This window comes from Hemitrygon akajei, chromosome 3, assembly GCF_048418815.1.
Source record: "Hemitrygon akajei chromosome 3, sHemAka1.3, whole genome shotgun sequence".
Classification (NCBI taxonomy): domain Eukaryota; kingdom Metazoa; phylum Chordata; class Chondrichthyes; order Myliobatiformes; family Dasyatidae; genus Hemitrygon; species Hemitrygon akajei.
In genome coordinates this window covers 207,682,986-207,703,494 of record NC_133126.1, presented here as the reverse complement: position 1 = coordinate 207,703,494, position 20,509 = coordinate 207,682,986, and positions in this window count along the sequence as shown.

Sequence of the window (20,509 nt, the reverse complement as noted above, 5' to 3'; positions counted from 1 at the left end):
GTCAGTAACTCTGACTATGAACAGTGTCGCTGTCAGTAACTCTGCGTACGTACAGTGTCGGGGACAGTAACTCTGTCCTTAAACAGTGTCCCTGTCAGTAACTCTGACTATGAACAGTTTCCCTGTCAGTAACTCTGTGTACGTACAGTGTCGCTGACAGTAACTCTGTCCATGAACAGTGTCCCTGTCAGTAACTCTGTGTACGTACAGTGTTGCTGACAGTAACTCTGTCCATGAACAGTGTCCCTTTCAGTAACTCTGACCATGAACAGTGTCCCTGTCAGTAACTCTGACTACGAACAGTGTCCCTCTCAGTAACTCTGTGTACGTACAGTGTCGCTGACAGTAACTCTGTCCATGAGCAGTGTTCCTGTTTGTAACTCTGTGTACGTATAGTGTCGCTGACAGTAACTCTGTCGATGAACTGTGTCCCTGTCAGTAACTCTGTGTACGTACAGTGTCGCTGACAGTAACTCTGTCCATGAACAGTGTCACTGTCAGTAACTCTGCGTACCTACAGTGTCGCTGACAGTAACTCTGTCCATGAACAGTGTCCCTGTCAGTAACTCTGTGTACGTACACTGTCGCTGACAGTAACTCTGACGATGAACAGTGTCCCTGAAAGTAACTCTGTGTACGTACAGTGTCGCTGACAGTAACTCTGTCCATGATCAGTGTCCCTTTCAGTAACTCTGACCATGAACAGTGTCGCTGTCAGTAACTCTGACTACGAACAGTGTCCCTGTCGGTAACTCTGTTTACGTACATTGTCGCTGACAGTAACTCTGTCCTTGAACAGTGTCCCTGTCAGTAACTCTGACTATGAACAGTGTCCCTGTCAGTAACTCTGCGTACGTACAGTGTCGCTAACAGTAACACTGACCATGTATAGTGTCCCTGTTAGTAACTCTGACCATGAACAGTGTCCCTGTCAGTAACTCTGCGTACCTACAGTGTCGCTGACAGTAACTCTGTCCATGAACAGTGTCCCTGACAGTTACTCTGTGTACGTACAGTGTCGGTCACAGTAACTCTGACCTTGAACAGTGTCCCTGTCAGTAACTCTGAATATGAACAGTGTCCCTCTCAGTAAATCTGTGTACGTACAGTGTCGCTGACAGTAACTCTGTTCATGAACAGTGCCCCTGGCAGTAACTCTGTGTACGTACAGTGTCGCTGACAGTAACTCTGTCCATGAACAGTGTCCCTGTCAGTAACTCTGTGTACGTACAGTGTCGCTGACAGTAACTCTGTCCAATAACAGTGTCGCTGACAGTAACTCTGTCCATGAACAGTGTCCCTGTCAGTAACACTGTGTACGTACAGTGTCGCTGACCGTAACTCTGTCCATGAACAGTGTCCCTGTCAGTAACTCTGTGTACATACAGTGTCGCTGACAGTAACTTTGTCCATGAACAGTGTCCCTGTCAGTAACACTGTGTACGTACAGTGTCGCTGTCAGTAACTCTGTCCTTGAACAGTGTCCCTGTCATTAACACTGTCTATGAACAGTGTCCCTGTCAGTAACTCTGCGTACGTACAGTGTCACTAACAGTAACACTGACCATGTACAGTGTCCCTGTCAGTAACTCTGACCATGAACAGTGTCCCTGTCAGTAATTCTGCGTACGTACAGTGTCGCTGACAGTAACTCTGTCCATGAACAGTGTCCCTGACACTTACTCTTTGTACGTACAGTGTCGGTCACAGTAACTCTGTCCTTGAACAGTGTCCCTGTCATTAACTCTGAATATGAACAGTGTCCCTCTCAGTAACTCTGTGTACGTACAATGTCGCTGACAGTAACTCTGACGATGAACAGTGTCCCTGTCAGTAACTCTGTGTATGTACAGTGTCGCTGACAGTAACTCTGTCCATGAACAGTGTCGCTGACAGTAACTCTGTCCATGAACAGTGTCCCTGTCAGTAACTCTGTGTACGTACAGTGTCGCTGACAGTAACTCTGTCCATGAACAGTGTCCCTTTCAGTAACTCTGACCATGAACAGTGTCCCTGTCAGTAACTCTGACTACGAACAGTGTCCCTGTCGGTAACTCTTTTTTCGTACATTGTCGCTGACAGTAACTCTGACCTTGAACAGTGTCCCTGTCAGTAACTCTGACTATGAACAGTGTCCCTGTCAGTAACTCTGTGTACGTACAGTGTCGCTGACAGTAACTCTGTCCATGAACAGTGTCCCTGACAGTAACTCTGCGTACGTACAGTGTCTCTGACAGTAAATCTGTCCATGAACAGTGTCCCTGTCATTAAGTCTGTGTACGTACAGTGTCGCTGACAGTAACTCTGTCCATGAACAGTGTCCCTGTCAGTAACTCTGCGTACGTACAGTGTCGCTGACAGTAACTCTGTCCATGAACAGTGTCCCTGTCGGTAACTCTGTGTACGTACAGTGTCGCTGACAGTTACTCTTTCCATGAACAGTGTCCCTGTCAGTAACTCTGTGTACGTACAGTGTCGCTGACAGTAACTCTGACGATGAACAGTGTCCCTGACAGTAACTCTGTGTACGTACAGTGTCGCTGACAGTAACTCTGACCATGAACAGTGTCCCTGTCAGTAACTCTGTATACGTACAGTGTCGCTGACAGTAACACTGTCCATGAACAGTGTCCCTGTCAGTAACTCTGTGTACGTACAGTGTCGCTGTCAGTAACTCTGTCCTTGAACAGTGTCCCTGTCAGTAACTCTGTGTACGTACAGTGTCCCTGACAGTAACTCTGACTATGAACAGTGTCCCTGTCAGTAACTCTGTGTACGTACAGTGTCGCTGACAGTAACTCTGACGATGAACAGTGTCCCTGACAGTAACTCTGTGTACGTACAGTGTCGCTGACAGTAACTCTGACCAGTAACAGTGTCCCTGTCAGTAACTCTGTGTACGTACAGTGTCGCTGTCAGTAACTCTGTCCTTGACCAGTGTCCCTGTCAGTAACTCTGTCTATGAACAGTGTCCCTGTCAGTAAATCTGCGTACGTACAGTGTCACTAACAGTAACACTGACCATGTACAGTGTCCCTGTCAGTAACTCTGACCATGAACAGTGTCCCTGTCAGTAACTCTGTGTACGTACAGTGTCCCTGACAGTAACTCTGACTATGAACAGTGTCCCTGTCAGTAACTCTGTGTACGTACAGTGTCGCTGACAGTAACTCTGACGATGAACAGTGTCCCTGACAGTAACTCTGTGTACATACAGTGTCGCTGACAGTAACTTTGTCCATGAACAGTGTCCCTGTCAGTAACTCTGTGTACGTACAGTGTCGCTGTCAGTAACTCTGTCCTTGACCAGTGTCCCTGTCAGTAACTCTGTCTATGAACAGTGTCCCTGTCAGTAAATCTGCGTACGTACAGTGTCACTAACAGTAACACTGACCATGTACAGTGTCCCTGTCAGTAACTCTGACCATGAACAGTGTCCCTGTCAGTAACTCTGCGTACGTACAGTGTCGCTGACAGTAACTCTGTCCATGAACAGTGTTCCTGACAGTTACTCTGTGTACGTACAGTGTCGGTCACAGTAACTCTGTCCTTGAACAGTGTCCCTGTCATTAACTCTGAATATGAACAGTGTCCCTCTCAGTAACTCTGTGTACGTACAGTGTCGCTGACAGTAACTCTGACGATGAACAGTGTCCCTGTCAGTAACTCTGTGTACGTACAGTGTCGCTGACAGTAACTCTGTCCATGAACAGTGTCGCTGACAGTAACTCTGTCCATGAACAGTGTCCCTGTCAGTAACTCTGTGTACGTACAGTGTCGCTGACAGTAACTCTGTCCATGAACAGTGACCCTTTCAGTAACTCTGACCATGAACAGTGTCCCTGTCAGTAACTCTGACTACGAACAGTGTCCCTGTCGGTAACTCTTTTTTCGTACATTGTCGCTGACAGTAACTCTGTCCTTGAACAGTGTCCCTGTCAGTAACTCTGACTATGAACAGTGTCCCTGTCAGTAACTCTGCGTACGTACAGTGTCGCTAACAGTAACACTGACCATGTACAGTGTCCCTGTCAGTAACTCCGACCATGAACAGTGTCCCTGTCAGTAACTCTGCGTACCTACAGTGTCGCTGACAGTAACTCTGTCCATGAACAGTGTCCCTGACAGTTACTCTGTGTACGTACAGTGTCGGTCACAGTAACTCTGTCCTTGAACAGTGTCCCTGTCAGTAACTCTGAATATGAACAGTGTCCCTGTCAGTAACTCTGTGTACGTACAGTGTCGCTGACAGTAACTCTGTTCATGAACAGTGTCCCTGGCAGTAACTCTGTGTACGTACAGTGTCGCTGACAGTAACTCTGTCCATGAACAGTGTCCCTCTCAGTAACTCTGAATATGAACAGTGTCCCTCTCAGTAACTCTGTGTACGTACATTGTCGCTGACAGTAACTCTGTCCAAGAACAGTGTCGCTGACAGTAACCCTGTCCATGAACAGTGTCCCTTTCTGTAACTCTGTGTACGTACAGTGTCTCTGACAGTAAATCTGTCCATGAACAGTGTCCCTGTCAGTAACTATGTCGATGAACAGTGTCCCTGTCAGTAACTATGTCCGTGAACAGAGTCCCTGTCAGTAACTCTGCGTACGTACAGTGTCTCTGACAGTAAATCTGTCCATGAACAGTGTCCCTGTCAGTAACTCTGCGTACGTACAGTGTCGCTTACAGTAACTCTGACCATGAACAGTGTCCCTGTCAGTAACTCTGCGTACGTACAGTGTCTCTGACAGTAAATTTGTCCATGAACAGTGTCCCTGTCAGTAACTCTGTCCATGAGCAGTGTCCCTCACAGTAACTCTGTCCATGAACAGTGTCCCTGTCAGTAACTCTGCGTACGTACAGTGTCGCTGACTGTAACTCTGTCCATGAACAGTGTCCCTGTCAGTAACTCTGACCATGAACAGTGTCCCTTTCAGTAACTCTGACTATGAACAGTGTCCCTGTCAGTAACTCTGTGTACGTACATTGTCGCTGACAGTAACTCTGTCCTTGAACAGTGTCCCTGTCAGTAACTCTGACTATGAACAGTGTCGCTGTCAGTAACTCTGCGTACGTACAGTGTCGGGGACAGTAACTCTGTCCTTAAACAGTGTCCCTGTCAGTAACTCTGACTATGAACAGTTTCCCTGTCAGTAACTCTGTGTACGTACAGTGTCGCTGACAGTAACTCTGTCCATGAACAGTGTCCCTGTCAGTAACTCTGTGTACGTACAGTGTTGCTGACAGTAACTCTGTCCATGAACAGTGTCCCTTTCAGTAACTCTGACCATGAACAGTGTCCCTGTCAGTAACTCTGACTACGAACAGTGTCCCTCTCAGTAACTCTGTGTACGTACAGTGTCGCTGACAGTAACTCTGTCCATGAGCAGTGTTCCTGTTTGTAACTCTGTGTACGTATAGTGTCGCTGACAGTAACTCTGTCGATGAACTGTGTCCCTGTCAGTAACTCTGTGTACGTACAGTGTCGCTGACAGTAACTCTGTCCATGAACAGTGTCACTGTCAGTAACTCTGCGTACCTACAGTGTCGCTGACAGTAACTCTGTCCATGAACAGTGTCCCTGTCAGTAACTCTGTGTACGTACACTGTCGCTGACAGTAACTCTGACGATGAACAGTGTCCCTGAAAGTAACTCTGTGTACGTACAGTGTCGCTGACAGTAACTCTGTCCATGATCAGTGTCCCTTTCAGTAACTCTGACCATGAACAGTGTCGCTGTCAGTAACTCTGACTACGAACAGTGTCCCTGTCGGTAACTCTGTTTACGTACATTGTCGCTGACAGTAACTCTGTCCTTGAACAGTGTCCCTGTCAGTAACTCTGACTATGAACAGTGTCCCTGTCAGTAACTCTGCGTACGTACAGTGTCGCTAACAGTAACACTGACCATGTATAGTGTCCCTGTTAGTAACTCTGACCATGAACAGTGTCCCTGTCAGTAACTCTGCGTACCTACAGTGTCGCTGACAGTAACTCTGTCCATGAACAGTGTCCCTGACAGTTACTCTGTGTACGTACAGTGTCGGTCACAGTAACTCTGTCCTTGAACAGTGTCCCTGTCAGTAACTCTGAATATGAACAGTGTCCCTCTCAGTAAATCTGTGTACGTACAGTGTCGCTGACAGTAACTCTGTTCATGAACAGTGCCCCTGGCAGTAACTCTGTGTACGTACAGTGTCGCTGACAGTAACTCTGTCCATGAACAGTGTCCCTGTCAGTAACTCTGTGTACGTACAGTGTCGCTGACAGTAACTCTGTCCAATAACAGTGTCGCTGACAGTAACTCTGTCCATGAACAGTGTCCCTGTCAGTAACACTGTGTACGTACAGTGTCGCTGACCGTAACTCTGTCCATGAACAGTGTCCCTGTCAGTAACTCTGTGTACATACAGTGTCGCTGACAGTAACTTTGTCCATGAACAGTGTCCCTGTCAGTAACACTGTGTACGTACAGTGTCGCTGTCAGTAACTCTGTCCTTGAACAGTGTCCCTGTCATTAACTCTGTCTATGAACAGTGTCCCTGTCAGTAACTCTGCGTACGTACAGTGTCACTAACAGTAACACTGACCATGTACAGTGTCCCTGTCAGTAACTCTGACCATGAACAGTGTCCCTGTCAGTAATTCTGCGTACGTACAGTGTCGCTGACAGTAACTCTGTCCATGAACAGTGTCCCTGACACTTACTCTTTGTACGTACAGTGTCGGTCACAGTAACTCTGTCCTTGAACAGTGTCCCTGTCATTAACTCTGAATATGAACAGTGTCCCTCTCAGTAACTCTGTGTACGTACAATGTCGCTGACAGTAACTCTGACGATGAACAGTGTCCCTGTCAGTAACTCTGTGTATGTACAGTGTCGCTGACAGTAACTCTGTCCATGAACAGTGTCGCTGACAGTAACTCTGTCCATGAACAGTGTCCCTGTCAGTAACTCTGTGTACGTACAGTGTCGCTGACAGTAACTCTGTCCATGAACAGTGTCCCTTTCAGTAACTCTGACCATGAACAGTGTCCCTGTCAGTAACTCTGACTACGAACAGTGTCCCTGTCGGTAACTCTTTTTTCGTACATTGTCGCTGACAGTAACTCTGACCTTGAACAGTGTCCCTGTCAGTAACTCTGACTATGAACAGTGTCCCTGTCAGTAACTCTGTGTACGTACAGTGTCGCTGACAGTAACTCTGTCCATGAACAGTGTCCCTGACAGTAACTCTGCGTACGTACAGTGTCTCTGACAGTAAATCTGTCCATGAACAGTGTCCCTGTCATTAAGTCTGTGTACGTACAGTGTCGCTGACAGTAACTCTGTCCATGAACAGTGTCCCTGTCAGTAACTCTGCGTACGTACAGTGTCGCTGACAGTAACTCTGTCCATGAACAGTGTCCCTGTCGGTAACTCTGTGTACGTACAGTGTCGCTGACAGTTACTCTTTCCATGAACAGTGTCCCTGTCAGTAACTCTGTGTACGTACAGTGTCGCTGACAGTAACTCTGACGATGAACAGTGTCCCTGACAGTAACTCTGTGTACGTACAGTGTCGCTGACAGTAACTCTGACCATGAACAGTGTCCCTGTCAGTAACTCTGTATACGTACAGTGTCGCTGACAGTAACACTGTCCATGAACAGTGTCCCTGTCAGTAACTCTGTGTACGTACAGTGTCGCTGTCAGTAACTCTGTCCTTGAACAGTGTCCCTGTCAGTAACTCTGTGTACGTACAGTGTCCCTGACAGTAACTCTGACTATGAACAGTGTCCCTGTCAGTAACTCTGTGTACGTACAGTGTCGCTGACAGTAACTCTGACGATGAACAGTGTCCCTGACAGTAACTCTGTGTACGTACAGTGTCGCTGACAGTAACTCTGACCAGTAACAGTGTCCCTGTCAGTAACTCTGTGTACATACAGTGTCGCTGACAGTAACTTTGTCCATGAACAGTGTCCCTGTCAGTAACTCTGTGTACGTACAGTGTCGCTGTCAGTAACTCTGTCCTTGACCAGTGTCCCTGTCAGTAACTCTGTCTATGAACAGTGTCCCTGTCAGTAAATCTGCGTACGTACAGTGTCACTAACAGTAACACTGACCATGTACAGTGTCCCTGTCAGTAACTCTGACCATGAACAGTGTCCCTGTCAGTAACTCTGCGTACGTACAGTGTCGCTGACAGTAACTCTGTCCATGAACAGTGTTCCTGACAGTTACTCTGTGTACGTACAGTGTCGGTCACAGTAACTCTGTCCTTGAACAGTGTCCCTGTCATTAACTCTGAATATGAACAGTGTCCCTCTCAGTAACTCTGTGTACGTACAGTGTCGCTGACAGTAACTCTGACGATGAACAGTGTCCCTGTCAGTAACTCTGTGTACGTACAGTGTCGCTGACAGTAACTCTGTCCATGAACAGTGTCGCAGACAGTAACTCTGTCCATGAACAGTGTCCCTGTCAGTAACTCTGTGTACGTACAGTGTCGCTGACAGTAACTCTGTCCATGAACAGTGACCCTTTCAGTAACTCTGACCATGAACAGTGTCCCTGTCAGTAACTCTGACTACGAACAGTGTCCCTGTCGGTAACTCTTTTTTCGTACATTGTCGCTGACAGTAACTCTGTCCTTGAACAGTGTCCCTGTCAGTAACTCTGACTATGAACAGTGTCCCTGTCAGTAACTCTGCGTACGTACAGTGTCGCTAACAGTAACACTGACCATGTACAGTGTCCCTGTCAGTAACTCCGACCATGAACAGTGTCCCTGTCAGTAACTCTGCGTACCTACAGTGTCGCTGACAGTAACTCTGTCCATGAACAGTGTCCCTGTCAGTAACTCTGCGTACGTACAGTGTCGCTGACAGTAACTCTGTCCATGAACAGTGTCCCTGTCGGTAACTCTGTGTACGTACAGTGTCGCTGACAGTTACTCTTTCCATGAACAGTGTCCCTGTCAGTAACTCTGTGTACGTACAGTGTCGCTGACAGTAACTCTGACGATGAACAGTGTCCCTGACAGTAACTCTGTGTACGTACAGTGTCGCTGACAGTAACTCTGACCATGAACAGTGTCCCTGTCAGTAACTCTGTATACGTACAGTGTCGCTGACAGTAACACTGTCCATGAACAGTGTCCCTGTCAGTAACTCTGTGTACGTACAGTGTCGCTGTCAGTAACTCTGTCCTTGAACAGTGTCCCTGTCAGTAACTCTGTGTACGTACAGTGTCCCTGACAGTAACTCTGACTATGAACAGTGTCCCTGTCAGTAACTCTGTGTACGTACAGTGTCGCTGACAGTAACTCTGACGATGAACAGTGTCCCTGACAGTAACTCTGTGTACGTACAGTGTCGCTGACAGTAACTCTGACCAGTAACAGTGTCCCTGTCAGTAACTCTGTGTACATACAGTGTCGCTGACAGTAACTTTGTCCATGAACAGTGTCCCTGTCAGTAACTCTGTGTACGTACAGTGTCGCTGTCAGTAACTCTGTCCTTGACCAGTGTCCCTGTCAGTAACTCTGTCTATGAACAGTGTCCCTGTCAGTAAATCTGCGTACGTACAGTGTCACTAACAGTAACACTGACCATGTACAGTGTCCCTGTCAGTAACTCTGACCATGAACAGTGTCCCTGTCAGTAACTCTGCGTACGTACAGTGTCGCTGACAGTAACTCTGTCCATGAACAGTGTTCCTGACAGTTACTCTGTGTACGTACAGTGTCGGTCACAGTAACTCTGTCCTTGAACAGTGTCCCTGTCATTAACTCTGAATATGAACAGTGTCCCTCTCAGTAACTCTGTGTACGTACAGTGTCGCTGACAGTAACTCTGACGATGAACAGTGTCCCTGTCAGTAACTCTGTGTACGTACAGTGTCGCTGACAGTAACTCTGTCCATGAACAGTGTCGCTGACAGTAACTCTGTCCATGAACAGTGTCCCTGTCAGTAACTCTGTGTACGTACAGTGTCGCTGACAGTAACTCTGTCCATGAACAGTGACCCTTTCAGTAACTCTGACCATGAACAGTGTCCCTGTCAGTAACTCTGACTACGAACAGTGTCCCTGTCGGTAACTCTTTTTTCGTACATTGTCGCTGACAGTAACTCTGTCCTTGAACAGTGTCCCTGTCAGTAACTCTGACTATGAACAGTGTCCCTGTCAGTAACTCTGCGTACGTACAGTGTCGCTAACAGTAACACTGACCATGTACAGTGTCCCTGTCAGTAACTCCGACCATGAACAGTGTCCCTGTCAGTAACTCTGCGTACCTACAGTGTCGCTGACAGTAACTCTGTCCATGAACAGTGTCCCTGACAGTTACTCTGTGTACGTACAGTGTCGGTCACAGTAACTCTGTCCTTGAACAGTGTCCCTGTCAGTAACTCTGAATATGAACAGTGTCCCTGTCAGTAACTCTGTGTACGTACAGTGTCGCTGACAGTAACTCTGTTCATGAACAGTGTCCCTGGCAGTAACTCTGTGTACGTACAGTGTCGCTGACAGTAACTCTGTCCATGAACAGTGTCCCTCTCAGTAACTCTGAATATGAACAGTGTCCCTCTCAGTAACTCTGTGTACGTACATTGTCGCTGACAGTAACTCTGTCCAAGAACAGTGTCGCTGACAGTAACCCTGTCCATGAACAGTGTCCCTTTCTGTAACTCTGTGTACGTACAGTGTCTCTGACAGTAAATCTGTCCATGAACAGTGTCCCTGTCAGTAACTATGTCGATGAACAGTGTCCCTGTCAGTAACTATGTCCGTGAACAGAGTCCCTGTCAGTAACTCTGCGTACGTACAGTGTCTCTGACAGTAAATCTGTCCATGAACAGTGTCCCTGTCAGTAACTCTGCGTACGTACAGTGTCGCTTACAGTAACTCTGACCATGAACAGTGTCCCTGTCAGTAACTCTGCGTACGTACAGTGTCTCTGACAGTAAATTTGTCCATGAACAGTGTCCCTGTCAGTAACTCTGTCCATGAGCAGTGTCCCTCACAGTAACTCTGTCCATGAACAGTGTCCCTGTCAGTAACTCTGCGTACGTACAGTGTCGCTGACTGTAACTCTGTCCATGAACAGTGTCCCTGTCAGTAACTCTGACCATGAACAGTGTCCCTTTCAGTAACTCTGACTATGAACAGTGTCCCTGTCAGTAACTCTGTGTACGTACATTGTCGCTGACAGTAACTCTGTCCTTGAACAGTGTCCCTGTCAGTAACTCTGACTATGAACAGTGTCGCTGTCAGTAACTCTGCGTACGTACAGTGTCGGGGACAGTAACTCTGTCCTTAAACAGTGTCCCTGTCAGTAACTCTGACTATGAACAGTTTCCCTGTCAGTAACTCTGTGTACGTACAGTGTCGCTGACAGTAACTCTGTCCATGAACAGTGTCCCTGTCAGTAACTCTGTGTACGTACAGTGTTGCTGACAGTAACTCTGTCCATGAACAGTGTCCCTTTCAGTAACTCTGACCATGAACAGTGTCCCTGTCAGTAACTCTGACTATGAACAGTGTCCCTCTCAGTAACTCTGTGTACGTACAGTGTCGCTGACAGTAACTCTGTCCATGAGCAGTGTTCCTGTTTGTAACTCTGTGTACGTATAGTGTCGCTGACAGTAACTCTGTCGATGAACTGTGTCCCTGTCAGTAACTCTGTGTACGTACAGTGTCGCTGACAGTAACTCTGTCCATGAACAGTGTCACTGTCAGTAACTCTGCGTACCTACAGTGTCGCTGACAGTAACTCTGTCCATGAACAGTGTCCCTGTCAGTAACTCTGTGTACGTACACTGTCGCTGACAGTAACTCTGACGATGAACAGTGTCCCTGAAAGTAACTCTGTGTACGTACAGTGTCGCTGACAGTAACTCTGTCCATGATCAGTGTCCCTTTCAGTAACTCTGACCATGAACAGTGTCGCTGTCAGTAACTCTGACTACGAACAGTGTCCCTGTCGGTAACTCTGTTTACGTACATTGTCGCTGACAGTAACTCTGTCCTTGAACAGTGTCCCTGTCAGTAACTCTGACTATGAACAGTGTCCCTGTCAGTAACTCTGCGTACGTACAGTGTCGCTAACAGTAACACTGACCATGTATAGTGTCCCTGTTAGTAACTCTGACCATGAACAGTGTCCCTGTCAGTAACTCTGCGTACCTACAGTGTCGCTGACAGTAACTCTGTCCATGAACAGTGTCCCTGACAGTTACTCTGTGTACGTACAGTGTCGGTCACAGTAACTCTGTCCTTGAACAGTGTCCCTGTCAGTAACTCTGAATATGAACAGTGTCCCTCTCAGTAAATCTGTGTACGTACAGTGTCGCTGACAGTAACTCTGTTCATGAACAGTGCCCCTGGCAGTAACTCTGTGTACGTACAGTGTCGCTGACAGTAACTCTGTCCATGAACAGTGTCCCTGTCAGTAACTCTGTGTACGTACAGTGTCGCTGACAGTAACTCTGTCCAATAACAGTGTCGCTGACAGTAACTCTGTCCATGAACAGTGTCCCTGTCAGTAACACTGTGTACGTACAGTGTCGCTGACCGTAACTCTGTCCATGAACAGTGTCCCTGTCAGTAACTCTGTGTACATACAGTGTCGCTGACAGTAACTTTGTCCATGAACAGTGTCCCTGTCAGTAACACTGTGTACGTACAGTGTCGCTGTCAGTAACTCTGTCCTTGAACAGTGTCCCTGTCATTAACTCTGTCTATGAACAGTGTCCCTGTCAGTAACTCTGCGTACGTACAGTGTCACTAACAGTAACACTGACCATGTACAGTGTCCCTGTCAGTAACTCTGACCATGAACAGTGTCCCTGTCAGTAATTCTGCGTACGTACAGTGTCGCTGACAGTAACTCTGTCCATGAACAGTGTCCCTGACACTTACTCTTTGTACGTACAGTGTCGGTCACAGTAACTCTGTCCTTGAACAGTGTCCCTGTCATTAACTCTGAATATGAACAGTGTCCCTCTCAGTAACTCTGTGTACGTACAATGTCGCTGACAGTAACTCTGACGATGAACAGTGTCCCTGTCAGTAACTCTGTGTATGTACAGTGTCGCTGACAGTAACTCTGTCCATGAACAGTGTCGCTGACAGTAACTCTGTCCATGAACAGTGTCCCTGTCAGTAACTCTGTGTACGTACAGTGTCGCTGACAGTAACTCTGTCCATGAACAGTGTCCCTTTCAGTAACTCTGACCATGAACAGTGTCCCTGTCAGTAACTCTGACTACGAACAGTGTCCCTGTCGGTAACTCTTTTTTCGTACATTGTCGCTGACAGTAACTCTGACCTTGAACAGTGTCCCTGTCAGTAACTCTGACTATGAACAGTGTCCCTGTCAGTAACTCTGTGTACGTACAGTGTCGCTGACAGTAACTCTGTCCATGAACAGTGTCCCTGACAGTAACTCTGCGTACGTACAGTGTCTCTGACAGTAAATCTGTCCATGAACAGTGTCCCTGTCATTAAGTCTGTGTACGTACAGTGTCGCTGACAGTAACTCTGTCCATGAACAGTGTCCCTGTCAGTAACTCTGCGTACGTACAGTGTCGCTGACAGTAACTCTGTCCATGAACAGTGTCCCTGTCGGTAACTCTGTGTACGTACAGTGTCGCTGACAGTTACTCTTTCCATGAACAGTGTCCCTGTCAGTAACTCTGTGTACGTACAGTGTCGCTGACAGTAACTCTGACGATGAACAGTGTCCCTGACAGTAACTCTGTGTACGTACAGTGTCGCTGACAGTAACTCTGACCATGAACAGTGTCCCTGTCAGTAACTCTGTATACGTACAGTGTCGCTGACAGTAACACTGTCCATGAACAGTGTCCCTGTCAGTAACTCTGTGTACGTACAGTGTCGCTGTCAGTAACTCTGTCCTTGAACAGTGTCCCTGTCAGTAACTCTGTGTACGTACAGTGTCCCTGACAGTAACTCTGACTATGAACAGTGTCCCTGTCAGTAACTCTGTGTACGTACAGTGTCGCTGACAGTAACTCTGACGATGAACAGTGTCCCTGACAGTAACTCTGTGTACGTACAGTGTCGCTGACAGTAACTCTGACCAGTAACAGTGTCCCTGTCAGTAACTCTGTGTACATACAGTGTCGCTGACAGTAACTTTGTCCATGAACAGTGTCCCTGTCAGTAACTCTGTGTACGTACAGTGTCGCTGTCAGTAACTCTGTCCTTGACCAGTGTCCCTGTCAGTAACTCTGTCTATGAACAGTGTCCCTGTCAGTAAATCTGCGTACGTACAGTGTCACTAACAGTAACACTGACCATGTACAGTGTCCCTGTCAGTAACTCTGACCATGAACAGTGTCCCTGTCAGTAACTCTGCGTACGTACAGTGTCGCTGACAGTAACTCTGTCCATGAACAGTGTTCCTGACAGTTACTCTGTGTACGTACAGTGTCGGTCACAGTAACTCTGTCCTTGAACAGTGTCCCTGTCATTAACTCTGAATATGAACAGTGTCCCTCTCAGTAACTCTGTGTACGTACAGTGTCGCTGACAGTAACTCTGACGATGAACAGTGTCCCTGTCAGTAACTCTGTGTACGTACAGTGTCGCTGACAGTAACTCTGTCCATGAACAGTGTCGCTGACAGTAACTCTGTCCATGAACAGTGTCCCTGTCAGTAACTCTGTGTACGTACAGTGTCGCTGACAGTAACTCTGTCCATGAACAGTGACCCTTTCAGTAACTCTGACCATGAACAGTGTCCCTGTCAGTAACTCTGACTACGAACAGTGTCCCTGTCGGTAACTCTTTTTTCGTACATTGTCGCTGACAGTAACTCTGTCCTTGAACAGTGTCCCTGTCAGTAACTCTGACTATGAACAGTGTCCCTGTCAGTAACTCTGCGTACGTACAGTGTCGCTAACAGTAACACTGACCATGTACAGTGTCCCTGTCAGTAACTCCGACCATGAACAGTGTCCCTGTCAGTAACTCTGCGTACCTACAGTGTCGCTGACAGTAACTCTGTCCATGAACAGTGTCCCTGACAGTTACTCTGTGTACGTACAGTGTCGGTCACAGTAACTCTGTCCTTGAACAGTGTCCCTGTCAGTAACTCTGAATATGAACAGTGTCCCTGTCAGTAACTCTGTGTACGTACAGTGTCGCTGACAGTAACTCTGTTCATGAACAGTGTCCCTGGCAGTAACTCTGTGTACGTACAGTGTCGCTGACAGTAACTCTGTCCATGAACAGTGTCCCTCTCAGTAACTCTGAATATGAACAGTGTCCCTCTCAGTAACTCTGTGTACGTACATTGTCGCTGACAGTAACTCTGTCCAAGAACAGTGTCGCTGACAGTAACCCTGTCCATGAACAGTGTCCCTTTCTGTAACTCTGTGTACGTACAGTGTCTCTGACAGTAAATCTGTCCATGAACAGTGTCCCTGTCAGTAACTATGTCGATGAACAGTGTCCCTGTCAGTAACTATGTCCGTGAACAGAGTCCCTGTCAGTAACTCTGCGTACGTACAGTGTCTCTGACAGTAAATCTGTCCATGAACAGTGTCCCTGTCAGTAACTCTGCGTACGTACAGTGTCGCTTACAGTAACTCTGACCATGAACAGTGTCCCTGTCAGTAACTCTGCGTACGTACAGTGTCTCTGACAGTAAATTTGTCCATGAACAGTGTCCCTGTCAGTAACTCTGTCCATGAGCAGTGTCCCTCACAGTAACTCTGTCCATGAACAGTGTCCCTGTCAGTAACTCTGCGTACGTACAGTGTCGCTGACTGTAACTCTGTCCATGAACAGTGTCCCTGTCAGTAACTCTGACCATGAACAGTGTCCCTTTCAGTAACTCTGACTATGAACAGTGTCCCTGTCAGTAACTCTGTGTACGTACATTGTCGCTGACAGTAACTCTGTCCTTGAACAGTGTCCCTGTCAGTAACTCTGACTATGAACAGTGTCGCTGTCAGTAACTCTGCGTACGTACAGTGTCGGGGACAGTAACTCTGTCCTTAAACAGTGTCCCTGTCAGTAACTCTGACTATGAACAGTTTCCCTGTCAGTAACTCTGTGTACGTACAGTGTCGCTGACAGTAACTCTGTCCATGAACAGTGTCCCTGTCAGTAACTCTGTGTACGTACAGTGTTGCTGACAGTAACTCTGTCCATGAACAGTGTCCCTTTCAGTAACTCTGACCATGAACAGTGTCCCTGTCAGTAACTCTGACTACGAACAGTGTCCCTGTCGGTAACTCTGTTTACGTACATTGTCGCTGACAGTAACTCTGTCCTTGAACAGTGTCCCTGTCAGTAACTCTGACTATGAACAGTGTCCCTGTCAGTAACTCTGCGTACCTACAGTGTCGCTAACAGTAACACTGACCATGTATAGTGTCCCTGTTAGTAACTCTGACCATGAACAGTGTCCCTGTCAGTAACTCTGCGTACCTACAGTGTCGCTGACAGTAACTCTGTCCATGAACAGTGTCCCTGACAGTTACTCTGTGTACGTACAGTGTCGGTCACAGTAACTCTGTCCTTGAACAGTGTCCCTGTCAGTAACTCTGAATATGAACAGTGTCCCTCTCAGTAACTCTGTGTACGTACAGTGTCGCTGACAGTAACTCTGACGATGAACAGTGTCCCTGTCAGTAACTCTGTGTACGTACAGTGTCGCTGACAGTAACTCTGTCCATGAACAGTGTCGCTGACAGTAACTCTGTCCATGAACAGTGTCCCTGTCAGTAACTCTGTGTACGTACAGTGTCGCTGACAGTAACTCTGTCCATGAACAGTGTCCCTTTCAGTAACTCTGACCATGAACAGTGTCCCTGTCAGTAACTCTGACTACGAACAGTGTCCCTGTCGGTAACTCTTTTTTCGTACATTGTCGCTGAGAGTAACTCTGTCCTTGAACAGTGTCCCTGTCAGTAACTCTGACTATGAACAGTGTCCCTGTCAGTAACTCTGTGTACGTACAGTGTCGTTGACAGTAACTCTGTCCATGAACAGTCCCTGACAGTAACTCTGCGTACGTACAGTGTCGCTGACAGTAACTCTGTCCATGAACAGTGTCCCTGTCAGTAACTCTGCGTACGTACAGTGTCGCTGACAGTAACTCTGTCCATGAACAGTGTCCCTGTCGGTAACTCTGTGTACGTACAGTGTCGCTGACAGTTACTCTTTCCATGAACAGTGTCCCTGTCAGTAACTCTGTGTACGTACAGTGTCGCTGACAGTAACTCTGACGATGAACAGTGTCCCTGACAGTAACTCTGTGTACGTACAGTGTCGCTGACAGTAACTCTGACCATGAACAGTGTCCCTGTCAGTAACTCTGTGTACGTACAGTGTCGCTGACAGTAACTCTGTCCATGAACAGTGTCCCTGTCAGTAACTCTGTGTACGTACAGTGTCGCTGTCAGTAACTCTGTCCTTGAACAGTGTCCCTGTCAGTAACTCTGCGTACGTACAGTGTCCCTGACAGTAACTCTGACTATGAACAGTGTCCCTGTCAGTAACTCTGTGTACGTACAGTGTCGCTGACAGTAACTCTGACGATGAACAGTGTCCCTGACAGTAACTCTGTGTACGTACAGTGTCGCTGACAGTAACTCTGACCAGTAACAGTGTCCCTGTCAGTAACTCTGTGTACATACAGTGTCGCTGACAGTAACTTTGTCCATGAACATTGTCCCTGTCAGTAACTCTGTGTACGTACAGTGTCGCTGTCAGTAACTCTGTCCTTGACCAGTGTCCCTGTCAGTAACTCTGTCTATGAACAGTGTCCCTGTCAGTAAATCTGCGTACGTACAGTGTCACTAACAGTAACACTGACCATGTACAGTGTCCCTGTCAGTAACTCTGACCATGAACAGTGTCCCTGTCAGTAACTCTGCGTACGTACAGTGTCGCTGACAGTAACTCTGTCCATGAACAGTGTCCCTGACAGTTACTCTGTGTACGTACAGTGTCGGTCACAGTAACTCTGTCCTTGAACAGTGTCCCTGTCATTAACTCTGAATATGAACAGTGTCCCTCTCAGTAACTCTGTGTACGTACAGTGTCGCTGACAGTAACTCTGACGATGAACAGTGTCCCTGTCAGTAACTCTGTGTACGTACAGTGTCGCTGACAGTAACTCTGTCCATGAACAGTGTCGCTGACAGTAACTCTGTCCATGAACAGTGTCCCTGTCAGTAACTCTGTGTACGTACAGTGTCGCTGTCAGTAACTCTGTCCATGAACAGTGTCCCTTTCAGTAACTCTGACCATGAACAGTGTCCCTGTCAGTAACTCTGACTACGAACAGTGTCCCTGTCGGTAACTCTTTTTTCGTACATTGTCGCTGACAGTAACTCTGTCCTTGAACAGTGTCCCTGTCAGTAACTCTGACTATGAACAGTGTCCCTGTCAGTAACTCTGCGTACGTACAGTGTCGCTAACAGTAACACTGACCATGTACAGTGTCCCTGTCAGTAATTCCGACCATGAACAGTGTCCCTGTCAGTAACTCTGCGTACCTACAGTGTCGCTGACAGTAACTCTGTCCATGAACAGTGTCCCTGACAGTTACTCTGTGTACGTACAGTGTCGGTCACAGTAACTCTGTCCTTGAACAGTGTCCCTGTCAGTAACTCTGAATATGAACAGTGTCCCTCTCAGTAACTCTGTGTACGTACAGTGTCGCTGACAGTAGCTCTGTTCATGAACAGTGTCCCTGGCAGTAACTCTGTGTACGTACAGTGTCGCTGACAGTAACTCTGTCCATGAACAGTGTCCCTCTCAGTAACTCTGAATATGAACAGTGTCCCTCTCAGTAACTCTGTGTACGTACATTGTCGCTGACAGTAACTCTGTCCAAGAACAGTGTCGCTGACAGTAACCCTGTCCATGAACAGTGTCCCTTTCTGTAACTCTGTGTACGTACAGTGTCTCTGACAGTAAATCTGTCCATGAACAGTGTCCCTGTCAGTAACTATGTCGATGAACAGTGTCCCTGTCAGTAACTATGTCCGTGAACAGAGTCCCTGTCAGTAACTCTGCGTACGTACAGTGTCTCTGACAGTAAATCTGTCCATGAACAGTGTCCCTGTCAGTAACTCTGCGTACGTACAGTGTCGCTTACAGTAACTCTGACCATGAACAGTGTCCCTGTCAGTAACTCTGCGTATGTACAGTGTCTCTGACAGTAAATTTGTCCATGAACAGTGTCCCTGTCAGTAACTCTGTCCATGAGCAGTGTCCCTCACAGTAACTCTGTCCATGAACAGTGTCCCTGTCGGTAACTCTGCGTACGTACAGTGTCGCTGACTGTAACTCTGTCCATGAATAGTGTCCCTGTCAGTAACTCTGTCCATGAGCAGTGTCCCTTTCAGTAACTCTGACTATGAACAGTGTCCCTGTCAGTAACTCTGTGTACGTACATTGTCGCTGACAGTAACTCTGTCCTTGAACAGTGTCCCTGTCAGTAACTCTGACTATGAACAGTGTCGCTGTCAGTAACTCTGCGTACGTACAGTGTCGGGGACAGTAACTCTGTCCTTAAACAGTGTCCCTGTCAGTAACTCTGACTATGAACAGTGTCCCTGTCAGTAACTCTGTGTACGTACAGTGTCGCTGACAGTAACTCTGTCCATGAACAGTGTTCCTGTCAGTAACTCTGTGTACGTACAGTGTCGCTGACAGTAACTCTGTCCATGAACAGTGTCCCTGTCAGTAACTCTGTGTACGTACAGTGTTGCTGACAGTAACTCTGTCCATGAACAGTGTCGCTGACAGTAACTCTGTCCATGAACAGTGTCCCTGACAGTAACTCTGCGTACGTACAGTGTCTCTGACAGTAAATCTGTCCATGAACAGTGTCCCTGTCAGTAACTCTGCGTACGTACAGTGTTGCTGACAGTAACTCTGTCCATGAACAGTGTCCCTGTCAGTAACTCTGCGTACGTACAGTGTCGCTGACAGTAACTCTGTCCATCAACAGTGTCCCTGTCGGTAACTCTGTGTACGTACAGTGTCGCTGACAGTAACTCTGTCCATGAACAGTGTCCCTGTCAGTAACTCTGCGTACGTACAGTGTCGCTGACAGTAACTCTGTCCATGAACAGTGTGCCTGTCGGTAACTCTGTGTACGTACAGTGTCGCTGACAGTAACTCTGTCCATGAACAGTGTCCCTGTCAGTAACTCTGTGTACGTACAGTGTCGCTGACAGTAACTCTGTCCATGAACAGTGTCCCTGTCAGTAACTCTGCGTACGTACAGTGTCGCTGACAGTTACTCTTTCCATGAACAGTGTCCCTGTCAGTAACTCTGTGTACGTACAGTGTCGCTGACAGTAACTCTGACGATGAACAGTGTCCCTGACAGTAACTCTGTGTACGTACAGTGTCGCTGACAGTAACTCTGACCATGAACAGTGTCCCTGTCAGTAACTCTGTGTACGTACAGTGTCGCTGACAGTAACTCTGTCCATGAACAGTGTCCCTGTCAGTAACTCTGTGTACGT